We start from the raw sequence: 21,994 nt of genomic DNA, 5'->3' as shown, positions 1-21,994 counted from the left end.
TGATTCTATCGGACCGATCTTAAAAGCTGCTGTTAATACTGTGCATGCCTGACTTGCATAAATGCATAATATATAATAAATGGTTGTGTATTTAACAAAAACAAGTTATTTTGATTCATTTACCTCAAGTCCAAGTCAAGTCTTAAGTGATGACAGTCAAGTCGAGTCTTTTTTGGATATTTGTCAAGCAATACTCAAGTCCTAAATTTTGTGACTTAAGTCTGACTCGACTCAACTCATGTGACTCGAATCCCCCATCTCTGATTCTTACCATAAGGAACAGGATCATTTCGTCAAGGTTTTTCCCCTTAAATTCTGATACTGTTCCTTGATCAAGGAGCATAAGTACCTTGCTGATCTTTGCTAGTTGTAGCGTTACTTCCGGCAAACGGTAAAACTTTCTTTGGACTTATATCATGTCCCATGGAATCTGCCAATTGGTCCAACTCCGTATCTGTCAGATTCAGCACTTTAGGTAGTGTTGCAATACATTTACGAAGTTTTGTAGTCAACACAGTATTTGGATATTTAGCTCCACACTGCTGGGCAACCTTCCGAATGCAATCTTTGCCTTTGTAGTATGATGTCTCCTTCATGGGTCTCGCTAAAAAAAAGAAAAAAAATTATCCAGTATGCCGCATGATTGATGATTCTTTACAAGTAGCTCCATAGATTCCAGCATACTTGGTGTCAGAAGTACTGGCACCTTTCTGTCATGCTTGCCTCTAATTTTGACACGTCGGAAATGCTGGCAGAGCTTTTGCTCAACTTCAGACAAAGCAGAATGCAGATCTGAAGTGTTTCAGAGAAGATATGAATTTAACCTTATTTTTAAAACTTTTCCTGCAATTAAACAGAATTACATCACAGTTATTTGAGCAAGACTTGACCAGTTCCTCCGACTTTTCTCGAGTTTCAGCTTTTCTTGGCATAGATTATTTTGAGTGCCGATATACATGAGCATTTTCTTAACATCTTTAGGAAAAGGCAGAAGTTCTGGGGAGTTCCATTTTGCTTCATTAAGCGTCTTTAACGCTGAAGCAGACACAAATTTATTCCATTTTATGATATTCATTTCCTTAAACATTTTCATATTTTGGACATCACCTTTGTCTCCCGCAATCATTGCTTCACATTCTGCAATATCAACCATCTTTTTTAGGTTTTGCCCCATTTTTAATGCCAAAAAGCGAATTCTGAAAACTTAATTTTCTTCTTGATATCCTGAGGTATCTTTAACAGCCTTAATAACATGATAGAAGTTTGCAGGTATGAAAAACACTTTAATGCTCTGCAGCTTTCCCACTTTTCTAGTACACAACAACAGCCTTCCAGTCTCATGCATATTAGCTCTGATTTATTCATGTTTAGTTTTGTCATTACTCATTTTGTTGCACAAGTGTTCTCCAAATTTAATTACGCAAGCATCACTTTTAACCGCACATGTAACTTCATCCTGCTTCATGTTTCCATATTTTTTTTGTTACTCCTTTGGGAATGGGCTCTGCATAAGAACAGAGTGCCAGCACCCTGGTTCTACCAGGGTTTTGTGACCTGGCACTTCTTAGCCAGGTTGCAACTTGACATATGCACCAAAGTGCTTTTTGCTGAAACAGCGCAGACAGTTCATGTGTAACCCCTCTTAGTTCGTATGTTCTGTTTTTTTAGTAATGATCACGCAAAAGCAGTTTAGCTGAGTACATTCACTTTTTAGTGTCCACCGGAAAAGACAGAGCACCACACAGACAACAAGTGTTACAGGTCCGGTCACAAAAAACATCACTTTCAACAGCTTAAGTGAACTGAGCAAATACTTTTTGATACATATGAACATGACTTAGTCTTTTTGCTAAACATAGAATTCAACATTGCATTAGAAAATTAATACATCATACCTGGAAAAGACAACAAGTGTTACAGGTCCGGTCACAAAAACGGTTAGAAAGTAAAACGCAATGAGTCATACGAATATATATACATGAAATCAGTAGGAGAGCAGAACCATTTTTCACCTACCATCAATGGGGTAGAAGTGGACATATTTGCTCACCTGGGTTTAAAGGGAATTAGCCATTTCTCCTCAACTTAAGTTGATAATAAACTAATTTCTTTCTGTTTGAAACGTCAAACAGACACGGGTGCTCTTGAATCTTGTCAAACCTCCACTAGTTTTGCCTCATCGGCAATTCTCTCAGATTGCGTCTTTGATAGTTCATACTGTGTAATTGTCACTCACTGCACCAGCACCGATTTGCCTGTGATTTCAGGCAATTGTCTGCGATTTCTCGAAACCTGTCGGCGAGCCAAAATCGGGGCTAAAATCATACAGTCTGAACTCGGCATTATTTCTCAAAAGATCCAGATTAATCCTCCTTTATTAGAATTCTTTGGATAAGAAAGAGTTTTAGCTATGTCATTCCTCCTTCCTATGAACTTGTGTCAAGTGTCTTGCTATTTTAGAGAGTTTTGGAACAGTAAAGACATTACTGCTTTTTGTTGTATATTCTTTGGCCATATGCAGTCTTATTCAGCTACATTACAGAAACCTCAATACTGTCTGAACGGGTCTGGGTCTCATTTTTGTCTTATGAGGAGAAAGTATCAACAATTTCATTTATTAGTACATTGGAAGATGAAGGACTGGAAAAAGGCTGTGAAAGGCTCTTAGAATCTTCTATACAGCTCTCAGATGCAGGCACATAATCGTCAATGCTGTTGTCAATGCTGCTGATAGAGTCATCTGTGTTACTAATGTTTAATGTTTCAATAACATATTTAAAGACTATAATCAAAGTGGGGTTATGCGGTGGCCCAGTAGGTAGTGCTGCCACCTGACAGCAAGAAGGTCGCTGGTTCGAACCTCAGCTTTGTCAGTTGGAGCTTCTGTGTGGAGTTTGCATGTTCTTCTGTGTGGGTTTTCTCCAGGTGTTCCGATTTCCCCCACAGTCCAAAGACATAAGGTACAGGTGAATTGGGTGGGCTAAATTGTCTGTAGTGTAATAGTGTATATGGATTTTTCCCAGAGATGGGTTGCAGCTGGAAGGGAATCTGCTGCGTAAAACATACTGGATAAGTTGGTGGTTCAATCTGCTGTGGGGAACCCAAATTAATAAAGGGACTAGGCCGGAAAAAAAATTAATGAATGAATAATCAAAGTGAATCTTTGCATGTAGGGTTAAGAAATAAAAAAAAAATATGTCAGATTCAAATAAAAGATCTGCAAAATCTACAATAAATACAATAAAAGTTTGTGCTTTTGTAATTATCACAGTATTTTTTTCATATCAGTCGTTATTGATAATTATCACAACAAATGTCAAATCTTTTATATCTATCAGTGTTAAAGGCTTTTCAGCATACCAATCCCTTTGTGCAGCTAATTTAACACACTTTCTGAAATGTTTTAGCTGTCTGACAATATAAATAAAAAATAATAAAAGAACAATCTTAATTCAGCATTTACGCCTGTTTCACACAGCAAGCTTAAGCGGCGCATGAGCAGCGCAGCGTCCATTTTAACAGATTAGTGCTTTCATACCGCACGCAGCAGCAGCGCGTCAGAGCAAGGCGTGAGCATCGCTGAAGCAGCAGTGCAGCGATAGTTTTGGCACCGGGTCTATTTTTGCTGTGCTGCTCACGCTCAGTTAAAGTGACAGTGCATTGATAATGACCAAAACACATTGAATGACAAAAAAAGTAGCAATTTTATCCAATAAATGCGTTAATAATATAATATAATTATAATATCAATCAAATGAACTTAAACAAGTAAAAACTGCAACAAATATTTTTTTTAGGCCCAAACTAAAAAACATAATGTAAAACAATTTTAGTATCAGTTTTGCTTAACTTGCACGCTAGTGTTGCAGGAGAGGGGTAGTGGCCGCTATAAGACTGCTTGTGCTATTTACTGGAGTTGTAGTCCATAGCAAAATGTATTGTGGGTAGTGTAGTTCGTCACGCATGCTGGATGATGTGAGCTCGCAGTGAGCATCACTGAAGCGGAGAAAGCAACACTAGTTTGATCATGTATAAATATTACTATATTGTAGAAATATTATTATAACTATAGGCCTACAGCAACCTGACAATCAAAAACCAAATGACATGATATCACAGGCGATCTTCTGACTGTAGACACTCCTCATAGAGCTTGAGAAGCAAAGAGTACTGTTTAATCTATAAATTTGTAAAAATAAAGATTTGCAGGTTAAGGAAACATTATAGGAGGAGGTTGCCACAGGCCTTGGTGCAGATAAAAGCAAGCAAGCAAAATTTGCAATCATTTCAGTGCCAAGAGGTGTGAGCTCTACAAGGACTTTGTGGAGTTCACAGATTCTGACAGCCTTAAGCTGCTGAGGTACTGCAGCACCAGGTGGCTCAGTTTGCTGACATGCATACAGAGAGTACTGAATCAGTGGGATGCTCTGAAGGTAGGATTCCAATTAGCTGATATTTAAAAAATGTATTAGGGTGTGTTTTTGTTGCATTTGTTGCAATATATATATATATATATATATATATATATATATATATATATATATATATATATATATATATATATATATATATATATATGTCTAGGCATACTTTAACAGCATTGAGGAGGTGGAGAGGAATGCGAGGGTTCATGAACTGGCAAGCCATCTCAGTGATCCTGTTATAAAGATATACTTTATGTTCCTGAGTGTCGCCCAGCCTTTAGCTGAATTTAATATTTAATTTCAGGTGAGCGTCATGACCTCTTTGGATAATGTCAGTAATATGGTAATAATTGCATATGGTAAAATTATTGTTTCACTTTTTTTTGTGGCTTTGTATACTGTCTACAGTCTGAGGGAATACAGATTCACAGGCTTGAAGAGGAGATGTCCAGGCTGATCAGGCGTTTTTTGGGTTATCTCATACCATCTCAGCATCTTGGTGAACTATGGAGAGAGACATCAGTTGGCAGATGAAGACCTCTTCATTGGAGCAGAGACAATGGAATTGATCAGAAAAGCAGAGCTCCCTGTTTCAGCCAAGAAAAAAATCTTTAAGTAAGTATATTACTGTGCACTTTTTATATAGGTATGCTTTCATTTTTTGACAACCTGGGATAACTATCATAGTGCGTCTGTCTTAAAATGATTGCTATTAATATCTAAAGCATATTGTTTTTACTATTAACCTGTTGTAGAACTTTGAAAACCTTCTATGAAGCTGTCCTGAAAAAAATGTTCAGCTGCTTTCCACTTGACTCCCAACTCCTGAAGGACCTGAGAGTGCTGGACCCTGCATCTCGGCTTGCTATTACTCCAGGGACAGGTAGAAGTTAGGTAGGGGCAGTTAACAATTCATTTGTACTATAAAGTATTGCTTGGTTTACATAATTGCAGCAGTGTTCAGTTAGCAACACTATTGTTGTTGTTTTTTTTGTTTACAGTGACAAGGCTAGTAGCACTGTTCCTTCAGTTGAACTTCATTGAGGATAGGCTGAGAGAGGAACTCATTGACTACCAGGTCACATATAGCAAGCAATTCCCCCAAGCAGACAGATTTGATAGATTCTGGGGCCAGCTAGGCAAGGATGTGAGGTTCAGTGTGCTGGCAAGGCTTATGAAGGCATTATTATGCATTCCTCACAGCAATGCCAGTTCTGAAAGGGTATTTAGTATGGTAAGGAAGATCGTTACAGAAAACAGAATGTCACTGGACAACAGTACAGTTTGTGCATTACTTTCATGTAAAATCAACCACACAGGTCAAGCTCACAAATACACTCTTTCTCAGAAGGTGTTAAAGAATGCAAAGTCTGCAACTTATTGTAAAAATTACATATTTAATGTTTATTCTCCACCAATAAACATGTAGCAAATTATATTAATAATATAGATTAACTTGCACGCATATCTACATACAAAATCTGTTACAAATTATAATTAGATTGAAGCGCTCGCATATCTACACCATTATAACTGTAGTAAATTAGCTCAAGGTTTTTCTTCCCACGCCTTTTCCGCCGTTATAATGTTGGGAGTTATGATTTAGATTTCAGTGCTCGCGTACCTTCTGGACCATAATATAGCGGACTAGCTTAACGGGAGGAAGATTCATTTGAACGGGGATTCAAATGAATCGACTCTTTAGATCGGAACGAACAAACCGTTCAGCGATGCTATCAAAATAAAAACCCATAGAGTTTGAGCAGGGTAACAAGATCAAAGTTTAAGACATTAGATTCATTAAAGGGTCACGAAACACCAAAACACATTTTTTGAGCTGTTGACAGACGTATATGTGTCCCACACTGCTAAAAACACTATTAGGACACCTATATTTCACTAAAAAGTGTAAATTGGTTGTTTTTGCGTTATTTCAAGCAAATTCGTACTTCCGGTTTAAAACTAATTTTTGAAGCTGCGTCACAGTCATGACATAATAGCCTGTATTCCAGCGTGCAGACTGGGCGTCTGTGCCAGAGTGAGTCTTATTATGTCTTACAATGTGTTGCATTAATGCATGAGTAAGGCTTGGTTCAAACCAATCAGCGTGCTCTATTGTGCAACTTCATTAATATTCATTAGTGTCACCTAGGGTTGTAACGGTATGAATTTTTTACGGTATGATAATCGTCTAAAACAATACCACGGTTTGACGGTTTCGCGGTATACGGTATTAAATAGTAATTCTCATAGCAAAGACCCTGAAAAGAATAAGAACACGTTTTCTGACTGAACAAAGGTTTTATTTCAACAAACTTTTGAAAGAACCATTTTAATAGAACTATAGAAGTCTTTTATAAAAATAAACTGAAAAATTTCCCATTTTAATAAATTAAATTAGAAGGAATAAACAAGCAAGGTCTTTTAAGATTAGACAAAAATAAACTTAAACTGTCCTTCCTTATAAGCAGGATAAATGGGAGACCAAAAGTGCAATACCAAGTTTATGGCTGTAAACATGTATTTAAAGCGTTGTTTTTTTCAGTCTAGGTTGTGATAAATAAATGTAAGCATGTTGAGATTTTCAGGACTTAATCTTGACCGCTGAGGTGAGAGAATGTGTCCACTTGTACAATGAACAAATAAAAAAAATAAGAAAATAATAAATAATGTGTCAAAGTCCAAATAAACATGGTGCAAATCCTCAGTAAAAATAGATATAAATATTTACTATACTATAAATAGTTACATAACAAAACTAGATTCAATATGGACCATCCTTAGGTTTTATGTGCCAGCATGGATATGGTTGTCTGTGGATATGGATTTGGATATGGTTGTCTGCAATGCAGACAAACAGCTGCACCTTCATTTGCGTCTTTTGAAAACAGCAAGAGCAGCAGTTCGTCTTTGCTGTGTCACTGTTTTGTCATGTTTCTGTGCTGCTGTGCATGCAAAAGTACTTAGTATGAGAATTATTTCATGCAAAACTTTTTTTTTTTTTTGCGTTTTATTTAGCCATGCATAAATGTATGCCTATCTCTCATTCCGTGTTCAAAAAGCTCATTGTTGGTCCACAAACAAAAGCGAAACCTATGCTTATTGGTTGTGATATAGCAAGTTTGAACCAATCTGGGCATGGAGGAGGGACAATGCATCAATAGGCTCGTTTGAGGTGCGCCTCGCCTTGACTACATTATAAACGAGAGCAGGCGTGCGCAGTAAGAGGAGGGCTCAAAAATTACATCAGAAGTCGGACACCTGCTGAATCTCACCGTTTAGCCACCTGGAATCGTCACCAGTGGCGGAGATCTCGTTCGCGTTTTTTATCGCAGACGAATGACCTCATGAAAAAATACTATGGTTATTTATAGTAAATATTATTGCATTTTGAACATGTTTTTTCAGTATTGGGTTATGTTTATAGTTGTTGTGATACCAGAGCAACTATAAAATTTAAATAGGCTATTTTATAACATGATTCAAAAGCACTACAGTATACATTACTATAGTATTTTTTAATGTGGGAGTGGATGCAATAGAAATATCACAGAATTACAGAAGATGAACAGCTCATTAACTAAAAGGGTGTATTTAAAATATAATTCTGTATATTCAACAAACGTTAAAAGAATAACAAAATAAACAGCTTATACAGCAAGAAAACTTTCAAGAAACCTAATTTGGCTACATTATAAATGAAGTAGCTATAGCAAGATGCTTTTGAGTGAGGGGTCATGACAAATGTTTGTTTGACAAATAAATTCTTAGGGGGTTAATTATATTGACAAGCTTATTAGGTCTATATAAACTGCTTTTACTCCAGCCAGACTAAAATACACAGCCCAAGACTTTCTCCAGAATAAAAACTATTAGACGGTAGGAAAAACTGTGAAAATATTCTTGGTCTATTAAACATTACTTTTGACTTCACATACAGATATATATATATATACCTATGTGTGTGTGTCTTGTTTACTACACCCTTTTCACTTCTCATATGAAACCACACAAAGATGAGGCATAATGACAAAACAGTCTGATTACCTTTGTATGTCTGAATATATGTATATATTGGATTGACTTTCATTGAATAACGCTGCATAAAAATTACAATACAAAATTCACACAAACATACAAAAAGTGAAAATGACAACAAACAGGACTTAAAACTGAGAGAGAAATAAAATACAGCACACACACATCCTAATGATTTATTAGTAACATTTAGTTATATTGGATAGGTCACATTGTTTTACAAAGATGTGTTTTGTTTTTGTTTGTGTGTAAATCTAAATAAATAACCATATGTAATGCTCATTATGACTTTTTATTAATTATCAACGAAAATACAAAAAAAAGGTATTCAACAAATCCAGGTATAAACCTTAGTAAAACAAGATAATAAAGTGTAATGTGTCAGTCTCATCCAATCAGCATTAAGCTGTGTCGTCAGCCAGTCGTTTCCCATCATGCTTTTGGTAACGCAGTCTTTTGAGAGCAACTGCGGCCGACTGCTCTATCCGAGGTACCCGCCTCGCGATTGCGAGAGTTTTTTGGCGCACGTCAGCGTGACATCAGAGCGAGGCGAAGGCAAGGCAGACACATTTCTAACCGGCATGCATCTTGCGGTGATCACCGGTGATCGATTCTGCGCAGATTTTGGCTAAGTCAAACGAGCCTAATGTATCATGTCTGGTTTGTCCGGAGACACAGTGACGAGCGTTTCTTTGTCAAATCAGCGTTGTCAAATTTTGATGACGTAATCGCACTGATTCCGGAGCCTCTGAATGTTATCTGATACAGCACTTGAAAGCTGAGATTCTCTTCTTTATGCCAATCTTTGAATTGTATGAATCGGATCAGCGGATCAAAAGTTATTAAACATTTAAGAGCAATACTTATTTTTAGCCGCGGGCAGCTGTCTCGGTCTTTAAGGGTTAAAACCGTTGATATGCAATTGTTCATGGTATGATAATAGTGCACGTTCAAATCGTGGTAGACCGTCATACCGGTATATTGTTACAACCCTAGTATCACCGTCTTTACACCACAGAGACGCCACGTTGTGTTGGCTAAACAAGCGTGAAGTGTTGCTTTTACAGTTTGCTGCCATTAAGTTTCGTTTTCATTTTCTCTCTATAAGAGCTCATCTGGATCATGTGTGACAGTGTGCGCGACGCTTGACAACAATAATTTACGCGTCTAAGGGGGATTATTGTTTACCTGAGAGCTGTTCTCATCTGCAAACGCTGAAATCCGGATTCCGGATGTAGTCTTCTCTTCATAAAGACGCGGCTCTAGTTGCTGTGGATTGTCCTGTCTCTACAGATTTGGTAAGTGAGCGACCAGTGCTCTTTGTATATTCAGTTTGTTCGTATCGAATTAAGTTAACTATTGCATTGAGTGCAAACATGTTGGCACCGCATTTTGTGACCGGAATAACACACGCGGCTTTCGGACGCTACCTGCCGTGTGCATCTAAGTTTCCGGGAAATGCAGAGTTTTTTTCTGTCATTCGCCGTGCGGTATTAAACATTGCATGAAAAATACACGCTTAGAGCAGATCCTCGAATCAAATATCTCGTTTGTCGCGAGAGGCATGAATGAATTCCCTGAATGAAAGAGCCAAACTGCAGTTAAAGTCCAACATTTAATAATTTGGCAAATAATTCGACTACAGATGTCCATGTAGGTTAAACACCACCCCTTTCTCCTGTGTATTTTGACTGAAACTCGCGCGTGCCCAAATAGACACTCCCACACCCTCCCACTTTAGTTCCTCCGACACTCCCCCCTAAACAGAGCTGGACACCCCCACTTTTCTGACTTTTTCCAAAGTAGAGGTGTGAAAACACCCTGCTGAAACGAGGGGGTTTCATGGCCCTTCAATATACACAGGCACCTTTCTTTATACAAAATTAAACTTTATTGACTACTCTAACAGAAACCAACACCTAACACAAACACATTCATACAAGCATAGGGAAGACTAACGAACGTGAAGTAAGAGGTTGAGAGGATGTAATGATGGGAAAAACCTTGGAGTTTGTAAGAACAAACCAAGCAAACTAAACGTAATCAAATTCAATAACCCTTCTATTGTCTCTTTAGGGTTGAATTTAGTTCACACCAAGTTAGATGTTGGAAGAGAGTTGATACTTTAGTGTGTCCGTGATGTCAGAGCTCCCGTTGTTGAGCACGTGGTTCGGCTGGTTGTCCTTTGTTCCCGCGAGGGTTGTAGTGGGGGTGAGTCCGTGTTTGAAGCTGAAGCAGCAAAAGGAGTCTGAACAGTGAAATGTCCGAGCTGTGCGATTAATCCTTTTCTGTCTGGGTTTCCGCCTGCTTTTTTGAAGGTTTCAATGCTTAGGTCTCGTTCTTAGGTTTCTGAGGAAGTTGCAGAGAGTTTGAAGAAAAGTTCAAAACAGCGTGTTTCAGAGCAGAGAGGGGGGTTGCTTTGGAGCCGGGAGAGAGAGCTCCAAGGCAGCGTGTTTCAGAGCAGAGAGTTTGAACAGAGAGAGGCGTTGCTTTCGGTCCCAAACTTATATAGGGCAGGTTCAGATCCACCCTCCATGGCAAGTTGACCAATAGACCAATTACCAACCTACGTCACACATGATGTCACACGGGTCCCCAGTTGCAAAAAAAGAACAGGCTGCAATGGGAAAGATGTTGTGTTGTGCAGTAGGATGCCGAATTCGAGTCCAAAAATAGAAAACGTTCGAGGTTACAGAAGTAACCCTTCATTCCCCGAGGAGGGGAACGGAAGTGCTATAAGTGGATTTGATCTTGGGAAAATCCACGTATGGGAGGTTTCGGTTCAGAAGCCGCTTGTCTGAAAGAGTATTGAACAGGCCAATGAATGCAATTAGTTGGCAGCGTAAGCTTCCGCAGGTGTGCTTCATTGACAATTATCCCAGCATATAAGCACACCTGGAGCGAGCAAATGCCATCCTTTTAAGCTGAAGAGACTTTCAAACAGCTAAGGGACAGTCATTATGGCGACAGAGTATGGCACTTCCGTTCCCCTCCTCGGGGAACGAAGGCTTACTTCTGTAGGGAACTTCAGTGCTATAAGTGGATTTGATCTTGGGAAAATCCACGTATGGGAGAACTATGGAAAACGCCATAATGCCTGCACCTTACCAACGCCCCGGTGAGGGGATAGTCAAGCAAGCGTGAATTTATCCCACTTCAACAGAAGTTTTACGGATTTAGATATATATTTTTTGGAAGTCGTGAGCGTCTAGAAAATTCTAGGAAAATACGACAGTACGTTGGGAAGCGTGCAATCCCAATAGGGAGGACGCTGCGGAGGCCATCCGCTACCCAAGGGGGGAAAGATGGCAGAATTTACATATGGACTAGCCCTAAGAAGGGGGAGTACGCATAGAAAAAGTGGTTAGCGGAGAGGGAAGACACGGGTCCACCGAGGGGGGGGACTTAACCGTAGCGGAATAAGCATATGGGATCGCCTAGTGGGGATCACACATAGCAGGCACCTATACCCAAGACGCGGGCTGACCAGCGGGTAGACCAACAACGTAGTGGGCCAACAAGTGACTCCTCCGCTGAGTCAGTGCTGGGGGCCATGGAGGAATCTGCAGGGCTCACCTGACGGGGAACTTTAATGACAGATAAAAAGGCGCACGTACCTCTGTGTTCGGAAGAATGGCGCAGCAAGCGTGTTTCAACACCCTACCAAGTTGTTTCCTCAATCACCAAAGGGTTACCTAATACCCTTGAGGAAACCGGCTCCACTCGCAGATTGTAAAAGCTTGCAAATGTGTTGGGTGTCGCCCAGCATGCAGCTCTACAAATGTCTGTTAGAGAGGCGCCGCGTGCACGCGCCCAAGAGGATGCAACGCTCTGAGTGGAGTGTGCACGCACTCCCGGGGGACATGGCTCACCTCTGCTTGAATAAGCGAGTGAAATGGCATCCACAATCCAGTGGGATAATCTTTGTTTCGATACAGCACTTCCCTGCTGCCGACCGCCATAACAGACAAAGAGCTGCTCAGATGATCTAAAGTGCTGAGTATGGCCCACATAAATGCGCAGGGCGCGAACTGGAAAAAGTAAGCAAAGGGTTGGGTCTGCCGGTTCACTACCTGATCTCTAAAAGGGGTGGTAGGAACCTTGGGCACATAACCCAGGCAGGGTCTCAGGATAACGTGAGAGCAATCCGGCCCAAATTCCAGGCATGAGTCACTGATCGAAAATGCCTTCAGGTCCCTGACCCTCTTGATGGAGGCCAACACGACCAGCAGAGCTGTCTTCAGGGACAGAAATCTTAGAGATACTGAATCGAGTGGCTCAAAGGGATCTGCGCATAAGAACGAGGGCGAGATCCCAAGAGGGCATGAGAGGGGGGCGGGATGAATTAATTCGCCTAGCACCTTTGAGGAACCAGATGATGAGATTGTGCTTTCCCACGGTGCCGCCAGCTGCTGCGTTATGATAAGCGGAGATGGCGGCCACGTAAACATTGAGAGTAGAGGGCTACAGCCTGCTGTCCAGCTTCTTTTGGAGAAAAGAGAGCACAACACTGATCTGGCAATTTCGGGGGTCTACTCTGCGAGAGACACACCGTTCAGTGAATTGACTCCACTTCAGGGCGTAGGCGCGCCTCATGGAGGGGGCTCTAGCCTGAGTGATGGTATTAACCAACGCACTCGGTAGGTTACCTAAGTCTTCCTCGCGTCTAGGGACCACAAGTGGAGGTTCCAAAGATCGGGGCAAGGGTGCCAGATGGTGCCCTGTCCCTGAGAGGGTAGGTCCTCTCTCAAAGGGATCTGCCAGAGGAGGGCCGTCGCGAGGAGGAAGAGCTCTGATATCCAGGTCCGGTTGGGCCAGAGGGGCGCAACTAGTAGAACCTGTTCCTCGTCTTCCCTGACCTTGCACAGAAACTGAGCGAGCAGGCTCACTGGGGGAAATGCATACTTGCGCATGCCCCGACGCCAGCTGTGGGCCAGTGCATCCGTGCCGAGAGAGCCCTTGATCAGGGAAATAAACAACTGGCAATGAGCGTTCTCGGGGGAAGCAAACAGATTGATCTGGGCCTCCCCGAATCGCACCCATATCAGCTGAACAGACTCGGGGTGGAGTCTCCATTCTCCAGGGCATATCTGCTGCAGTGAGAGCGCATCAGCTGCACGGTCTAGCGTGCCTGGAACGTGAATGGCGCACAGCGATTTCAGCCGCGGGTGACTTCAGAGGAGCAGACGGCGGGCGAGCTGAGACATGCGGCGAGAGCGCATACCCCCCATGCAGTTGATATACGCCGCCGCCACTGTACTGTCTATCCTGACCAGCATGTGTTGCCGCTCCAGCACTGGAAAAAAAGCGGTGGAGAGCGAGGAACACTGCCAACAGTTCTAGGCAATTGATATGCCAATGCAACTGGGCACCCTTCCACACACCCGCAGCTGCATGCCCGCGACACACGGCCCCCACAACCCGTGTATGAAGCATTTGTTGAAACAACAACATGGCTGGATGCCTGTCCTAGAGGCACACCGGCCTGTAGGAACGAGAGGTCGTTCCAAGGGCTGAGGGCGCGGCGACACAGCGCAGTAACAGAAACTCGGTGTGTGCCCGCGTGCCATGCGCGTCTTGGGACTTGATTGTGAAGCCAGTGCTATAGTGGTCTCATATGGAGCAATCCGAGCGGCGTGACGGCGGCTGCGGATGCCATATGCCCCAGGAGCCTCTGAAAAAACTTCAGTGGGACCACTAGTTTGCTGTCGAGCTCTCTCAGACAGCCCAGCAACAGGCGAGCGCATTCCTCGGAGAGGTGCGCTACCATGGTGACCGAGTCCAGCTCCATCCCGAGAAAAGAGATCCTCTGCACGGGGGCGAGTTTGCTCTTTTCTCGGTTGACCTGAAACCCCAATAGGCGGAGATGCCGAAGCACCTTGTCTCTGTGCATAATCAATTGCTCCCGCAAGTGGGCTAAAATCAGCCAGTCGTCGAGATAATTGAGTATGCGGATGCCCCCGAGCTGAAGGGGCGCTAAGGCTCCCTCCGCGAGTTTGGTGAAGACCCGCGGAGACAGAGAGAGCCCGAAGGAGAGGACCTTGTAATGCCATGCTCGACCTTCGAACGCAATCCGCAGAAACTGGCGGTGGCGTGGAGGAATGGAAACATGGAAGTACGCGTCCTTTAGGTCTATGGCTGCAAACCAATCCTAAGGACGAACGCATTGAAGAATGCGCTTCTGCGTGAGCATTCTGAACGGCAGCTTGTGCAGACAACGGTTCAAAACGCGCAGATCTAGGATTGGTCTTGACCCACCGCTCTTTTTGGGTATGATAAAGTATGGGCTGTAAAACCCACTTTCCATCTCGGCTAGAGGAACTGGCTCGATTGCACCCTTCGCCAGGAGGGTAGCAATCTCTTCTCGCAAGACAGGGGCGGACAGGGGGTTGACCCTGGTGAAATAAACCCCCGTAAACTTGGGGGGCCGCTTTGCGAACTGAATCGCGTAACCGAGTCTGATTGTGCGTATGAGCCACCGTGAGGGGCTGGCCCGCGCTAACCAGGCAGGCAGAGCCCTCGCTAATGGAGTCATCGCTACAATCGCTGACGTACCAGCGGTGGGGCAGTGCGGAGTGGGTGTGCTGATCCGGGAAGCACGAGGGTCCCACGGAAGAGCTGGAGGAGAGCGATTCGCTCTGGCTCCGCACCCTGACTCCGGAGAGGGGGCTGGAGGGCTGAGGGAAAGGAGACCGTCCCCCCAGCGCTCGTGAGCCACTGGCGAAGCATGTAGAATCTGCGAGTCGGAAGGCAATGCGTCCCGGACTGGCAGAGTCCGTGCTGTTTTATCCGGGGAAGGGGAAAAGTGCTCTTTCATTGATGTTTTGGTGGCACTGAAAAGTACCATTGGAATCAGGGCCCCGCCCTCCAGCGGGGAAAGAGCAAGTTTTCTCTTCTCCGGATGGCCTGTCTCAGGGACGCTTCAGGGCGCCCTGGGCAGGGGGGGTTACCTGCTTTCGAGGTGTACACCGCGTGCGTATTGTTGTTCAGTTTGCAACAATACGCTCCGCTCTGGAGGATTGGACCCAAAGAACCGCAGGCAAGGGAGAAACCCAGCTCGACTGTCTGCCGCCGCGAAAACCCACTCTAGAACGGGAGACACTCGTTTGCTCTGAAGTCGCTGAATCAGCAAGAGGAACCCTCATCGACTCGATCAGAAAGTCTCTGAAGCGAAAAGGATGCCGTTTGCTCGCTCCGGGTGTGCTTATATGCTGGGATAATTGTCAATGAAGCACACCTGCGCAAGTTTACGCTGCCAATTCATTGCATTCATTGGCCTGTTCAATACTCTTTCAGACAAGCGGCTTCTGAACCGAAACCTCCCATTCGTGGATTTTCCCAAGATCAAATCCACTTATAGCACTGAAGTTCCCCATCCGAAGGGAATTAACTTTTACCATACACCACACACTGCTTTAATACCGACTGCAGACATCTTTGGCTAAATGGGAGCTGAATGAAGTGAGGAGCTAATTAGAAATGCTGGACTCTGCAGTTCTCATGTCATATCAGGTCAGTTCACACTATGCTAAATCATACACATCACTCGTTTTTGATTGCTGAAATGGTTTCCGCAAAAACAGTTACATACGGTTTATTAAACTGCTGACATTGAATGCTAAGAATGAAATGTGAAAGTTACGTTTATTAAGGTAAACTTGGTTATATATTCACACATTCATTCAACTTGTGAGACAATCCCTATATTGTTTACCACGGCACTTTGAATATTCGGTCTGAAATAACCTGCAAGTGTGACTTGAAAACAACATTAGCAATGTTTGTTTGACTGTGAACAATGTTGTACTTTGATAGTTATTGGCTGCTGCTAATATGATTTCGCTATTTAGAGTTTGCAAATAATGTTTTAATGAAATTAAATTATTAAGGAGAAAGTCTGAATGTGCGAATATAAAACCAACTTTACCTCTATGTGTAGGTTCACATACCCTGCCGTACAGGTGAAGTATACTGTCAGAATGCAGTTGTTTTATGTGTTGGTGATTAATTACCCAGGCCTTGTATAATGTTAGCTCCGTCTTGTTTCCTTGTCTTTGGCTAGGCGGAATCTCTGTGTTAAGCTCTTGAATCTGGTCATCATGGAGCATTATTTCTTGCACATGACCACAAAGAACAAAATTGTTGGCATCTAAAGACTTGTAGACCTTTAACTTCTCTCTTGTAAAATTACTCGGAGCTTCAATGAGATTGTAGGCTGGATGCTTGGTCACTTCGTCTTATCCAAAGTTCATTGGGAGGGTGCTATCACAAATGGAGCTGTCAGATGAACGCCGCTCACTTTAACATTAATTTTGCTGAATCACTGTGCTTGTCACTGGGTGATGAGCTGTTATAATATGCTGTAAGCATTATGTAAATAATATATATAATATGTAGATAATATATCTTATTTCTAAGACAACAACAAACTGCACCGCATCTGATGTCATTCCCTCGCTGTAAATGCTGGGGCTCCCGGTTGCTTCCTGCCACCTCCCTGCGCTCGCATCCAGAATGTTTACAAACATGGTAATTGGTCTATTAGAAGCTAACTTCCTTAAAAAATAAGTTTACAGCTCTTTGTCCGAGGCAGAAGAATTTGCATAGGCAAATTTTATGCAAATCGCGATAGAAATGTTTAAGTCTCTTAAAACGTTAATATATTGCACTCGTATTAAAATAAAATGTCAACGATCAATTAGTACAGCGAGTAAGCTTTTTCGAAAGTCTAAAGACGAAAAGTATAAGAGCTTGTTTAGCTTCGGTACAGTTAAACATTTTATGCAGAGGTATTAAAACCAAAAATATTAATACAGGAGAAAGGGAAACTTTGCAAAACACATGATTACACAAAGAGAGTAAAGTTTATATGAAAACATCAGTGTTAACAAGCAGCTTAAAGAGTCCTGAACCGTCCTTTGTTCAATGTCGCATGGCACATTCCTTTTGGGTCGTAAATACCTTGGAATCTGGTTTTGAGTCTTCTCTGGGCAAAGTTGGCTCGGTTGTGGAATAAAAGCAAAATAGTTGTGTCTGGTTGGCCATATTTGTTACATTATGTTTATAACAAGTCTTTTGTTAATGCAAGAGAGCCCCATAATTAATAAATTGGTAAACAAAACTTAATTCACCTGACTTCTAGTGTGTATTTGTGGGGGGCGGGGCTAGTAATCCCTTATTTTCAAAACCCAATGTTGACAGGTATGCACTAGTCACATACAGCCACTGTACAAAAATGTCTTCCTATGATAAAAAACAGTATGCAATAGTGTGGTCCGTCAGACATTTTCGTCACTATTTGACTACCTGCACTTTCACAATTGTTACAGATCACAAACCTTTTTTGGTCTAAGGAAATGTAGAGGTCTGTGGGCCATTGAGCTCGACAGTAGATGCTGGGACAGGAACAGTAGATGACTTCCTATACATCCAAAAGCCGTTTCTAATAGTGTCAGCAGTACTGATAGCCAGTTAAAGGAACAGTCAACAATTGGCTTGATCCAATGTGAAACTGAAAAAGGTACTACTGAGTTGGCCGTCAATGCATTATTCACCTTCTTTGGGGAGCAGAATAAAGACATTACGCACTTTCGGAAAACCAACTCATTGCTTTTGGAGGTTTATTGTTGGGTGGAACATCAGAAGATACCTAATCTTAGGAAAGTGAAAGGAAAATTGAGGCAACTTTGGTGGCAGTTTCCCTGTCTGGTGCTGAAGGATGGCATACTTTGTCTTACAGAATATATTGCAGCATGTAAACCTCAGGCTTATCAGTTAGTCATTACTCATGCTCTAATTAATAGACACATTACCTTACTTACGTAGTGATACATGTGCAGGGCACTATAGCACTATTGTGTGAAGCTTGTGAGTCACATAAAAAAGCCTGCACCACAGCATAGGGCACCTCTTTAGTCAATTAGTGCTGTAAGACCTTTTCAGTTTGTAACAAATATGTGTTGGTAGTGCAAGATCATTTTACCAAGCTTGTAAATGCATAACCGATAATAAACCAAACAGCCAGTTAAATAGCTCAGCTGTTGTGTGAACAATACATACTTGAACATAGAATACTAGAGGAATTATTTTCCTATTAGGGATGTCAGTATGAATCTGAGATGTTGCTAGACTTCTGTAAATGAATTAAAATATAGAAAAAGAGAACTAAGTCATATCACCTGCCTGGTAATGGTATGGTAGAAGAATTCAACCGAACTTTCAAAGATCAGTTATCCAATATACTTTTCAACAATGGAGTTGAATGGGACCAGTATTTACCAGCAGTGGTGTTGTCATTTAATGCTACACCTCATTGTAGGCCTGGTTACTTGCCATATTTCTTGGCTCATGGTCAGGAACCTTGTTTGCCTGCACACGTACAACTTGATTTGTCTTTAGATGCAACAAAGGACACTCCTCAGAATTGTGGTGCAACTAGCCTAGTAGTATAGAAACCGCATTTCATGAACTACGAAACACTGGTGTGAATCAAAGACTGAAACAAGAGTTTATGGTATGGATGGATGATCCATCCACACTAAGAAAAAAATGATCCACAAAGGACAAGACCATTATTACTACCATATAAGGTAGTGAAGGTAAACATGAATGGTATCTTTTATACAGATTTAAACCTGACCTACACTGTCATCAATTCCTTATGTTCATAGAACTTCAGGTTGCTTCAGGGCTACTGTTCGGACGTCTTTGCCTACTGCTCTGCTCCTTGCACTCCTGCTTTTATATTTTTACTCTAATTTTAGCTTGAGCCTATCAGCACTGTGCTCAAACAACACAGCTTGAAGATCAACATCAAATCTACAAACTTTCTGGAATACAATTTTACCAACAAAAGAGGAATTATCGTCTAAACAATCCTCCCGCTACCAGCTGCTCTCATTCCTGAGACGGGAAAACGCGGCTGTGAAAATAGCTCTGGATCATATTGATTTGGAATCTCTCTGCTGCTCCAACTGCCACAAACTTTTACAAAAGATTGCAGTTCTTGAAACAAAGTTACTTGCGATCCGACCAGAACTGTCGAATTACACAGGACCGGTTTATCGTGGAGCCTCACAGCATTCAGCCGGTAAGCCCTATAAATCTACTCCAGCTACTGTTTTGAGAACAGAAAAACAGATTGAAACTGTTGAAAATCAGCATGAACTATGGCATAAACAAGGTGCGAGACCAAAGGGTACTCGTGGGGTCAGATCACAAAGGTCATACGCTGCTGCATTAGTGTTCTCTACCCCAAGTACGGCTCGGACTCAAATACAGCTTTAGAACAGATATGAAGTTTTGAGTAATATGGGTGAAGAATCCCCAAATGCAGTTAGACAGAGATCGCATGACTCAGCAATTAACTTTGCACTGAACAGAGGCTCAAGGCCGACTAGACAGCGGCATTCTGCTCCGATCGCAACAGAGATAAGAACATTGATTCAATAATCAAAAATTTTAGCAGAGCTACCATGACATACTGCTTTCCTCATGCTACAGTTTCTGATATAAATAAAGAACTTAATAACATATTAAGGAAACATGAGACTGCAAAACGGAATCATCCATGTGGGGAAGAATGATATTCGGAAGGAACAGTCAGAACTGCTCAAAAGAGATTTCTGTGAGTTTTTGGAAACAGTTGAAAGAAAGAAAATTCAGCCTTTTATCAGTGGACCACTCCCTGCAAGAGGGACAAACATGTTTTCAAGGCTCCTTGGTCTAAATGCATGGCTGCAGAAAACATGTAACATAAAAAGACTAAATTTCATCGACAACTTCAATCTCTTCTGGAACCAAAGACAGCTGTTTACATCAGACGGCCTTCATCCAAACAAGCTTGGTGCAAAAGTGCAGAAAGACAACATCCTCTTCTCCCTCCATCATCCATCAGCTGTGTATGCCACTGAACTGAATGACACACACACACACACCTAGCAAATGTCCGGATGACCACAGGACTTCAAATCAGCTCCTGAGTGGACTTGTGGCTGACGCATCCTACAAGGACAGAGATAACACAACGCAGCCACAACAACCACTGATAACGGACAAACTGCCGTCTGCGCCCTGCACACTGAGCTCAACAGGTAAACATATCTCAGCAGCCAGAAATCCCAGACCCACCTGTCACCGGACACACTCTCATTGTCACCTTGCTCGCCTCTCTTGGATTTTTCAAAAAAGATGGAGGAACTGGTCTGTGCTGGAACTAAACTCTCACACTCCATTGGTGCTAGCCCCCAGTTAGCAACAAAAAATCAGCAAGACTCACGCCCATCTCTAAGCCCACCTCGCCCTAAACCTAGGAGAGGCCTCAGGTCTTTGCGACTGCGCCAGGTCCCAAAAAACACCTCATTTTTAGCTGGTGAACTTAAAAACTGCCATTGATGTGTCTCGGGTGCCTGCTTAGATAACAGTGTCTTTATCAGATGTTTACAGAACAAGCAGGAACCCAGAATGTCTGTAGTTTTCTCTACGCAGATATGTCTTACTACGTGACAGAAAACCGAGTCTTTCAGACCGTGTAGCAAATCATTCAAATCTGGTGTCTATTAAATGTATATCTGAGACTTCTGTAGTGAAAATGGTTAAAACTGTTAAGTTAGCACTCTTAAACATTTGATCACTCAATAATAAGTCACTTTTAGTCAATGATTTTATCAACACAAATTGCCTTGATTTTATGCTTTTAAATGAAACTTGGTTAGATAACAGTTGTAGCGCAGCAGTTCTGAATGAAGCAGCTCCTATAAACTTTTTTAGTGTTTGCAGAGTTAATAGGAGAGGTAGAGACATCGCTGCCCTGTTTAAAGACGTGTATGAGTGTAAACAAGTGTCATTTGTTGACTATTTGTCCTTTGAATATCTGAGTATAGCACTGAAAGGTGCTCCACGCAACTTACTGATCATTATCTACAGACCTCCAAAATATTCTCCAGATTTTATTGATGATTTTACAGAGCTGTTGTCAATAGTAACCTCTGAATTTGATTATTTTAGTATTGCTGGGGATTTTAATATTCACATTGATAATCCGGAAATCAATGCTGTAAAAGAACTGATGACTGTTTTTGACACTTTTGATCTGACTCAGCATGTTCAAGGACCCACACACAATCGTGGACACACTCTTGATCGCCTTATAACTAAGGGTTTACACATTTCATCGACTGTTGTTAAGGATGTTGCACTATCTGATCATTTCTGTATTTTCTTTGATATATTCATCACTCCAGCTATTAAAGACAGATCTGTCTCTGTCAGAAAGAGATGCATAAATGAGAACACTAGTAAGCAGTTTATGAAGGCCATATCGCTAGCACCAATCATATCTGCAGACTCTGTCGACTCTCTCCATGATTTGCTTAACTCTAATATTGAGAATGTCATAAATGACATTGCTCCTGTTAAATTCAGGAAGAGAACTGGCAAAGATAGAGTCCCTTGGAGAAACTCAAGAGCAGTCCAAATGATGAAAAGACAATGCAGAAAAGCTGAGCGAATGTGGAGAAAGACGAAACTAGTAG

At 42.0% G+C, this 21,994-nt stretch overlaps 1 long non-coding RNA gene across 1 annotated transcript; it reads left to right on the top strand.

Moving 5' to 3' along the window:
* The first annotated feature begins 4,121 nt into the window (after nucleotides 1–4,121).
* On the top strand, nucleotides 4,122–7,091 carry LOC141378712 (uncharacterized). The gene is made up of 5 exons (XR_012393948.1): nucleotides 4,122–4,433; nucleotides 4,585–4,728; nucleotides 4,833–5,039; nucleotides 5,180–5,318; nucleotides 5,426–7,091. It is a non-coding gene; the product is annotated as an uncharacterized lncRNA (long non-coding RNA).
* The last annotated feature ends 14,903 nt before the right edge of the window (nucleotides 7,092–21,994 follow it).

This window comes from Danio rerio, chromosome 18, assembly GCF_049306965.1.
Source record: "Danio rerio strain Tuebingen ecotype United States chromosome 18, GRCz12tu, whole genome shotgun sequence".
NCBI lineage: Eukaryota > Metazoa > Chordata > Actinopteri > Cypriniformes > Danionidae > Danio > Danio rerio.
This window is presented reverse-complemented; position numbering and strand designations above follow the sequence as displayed.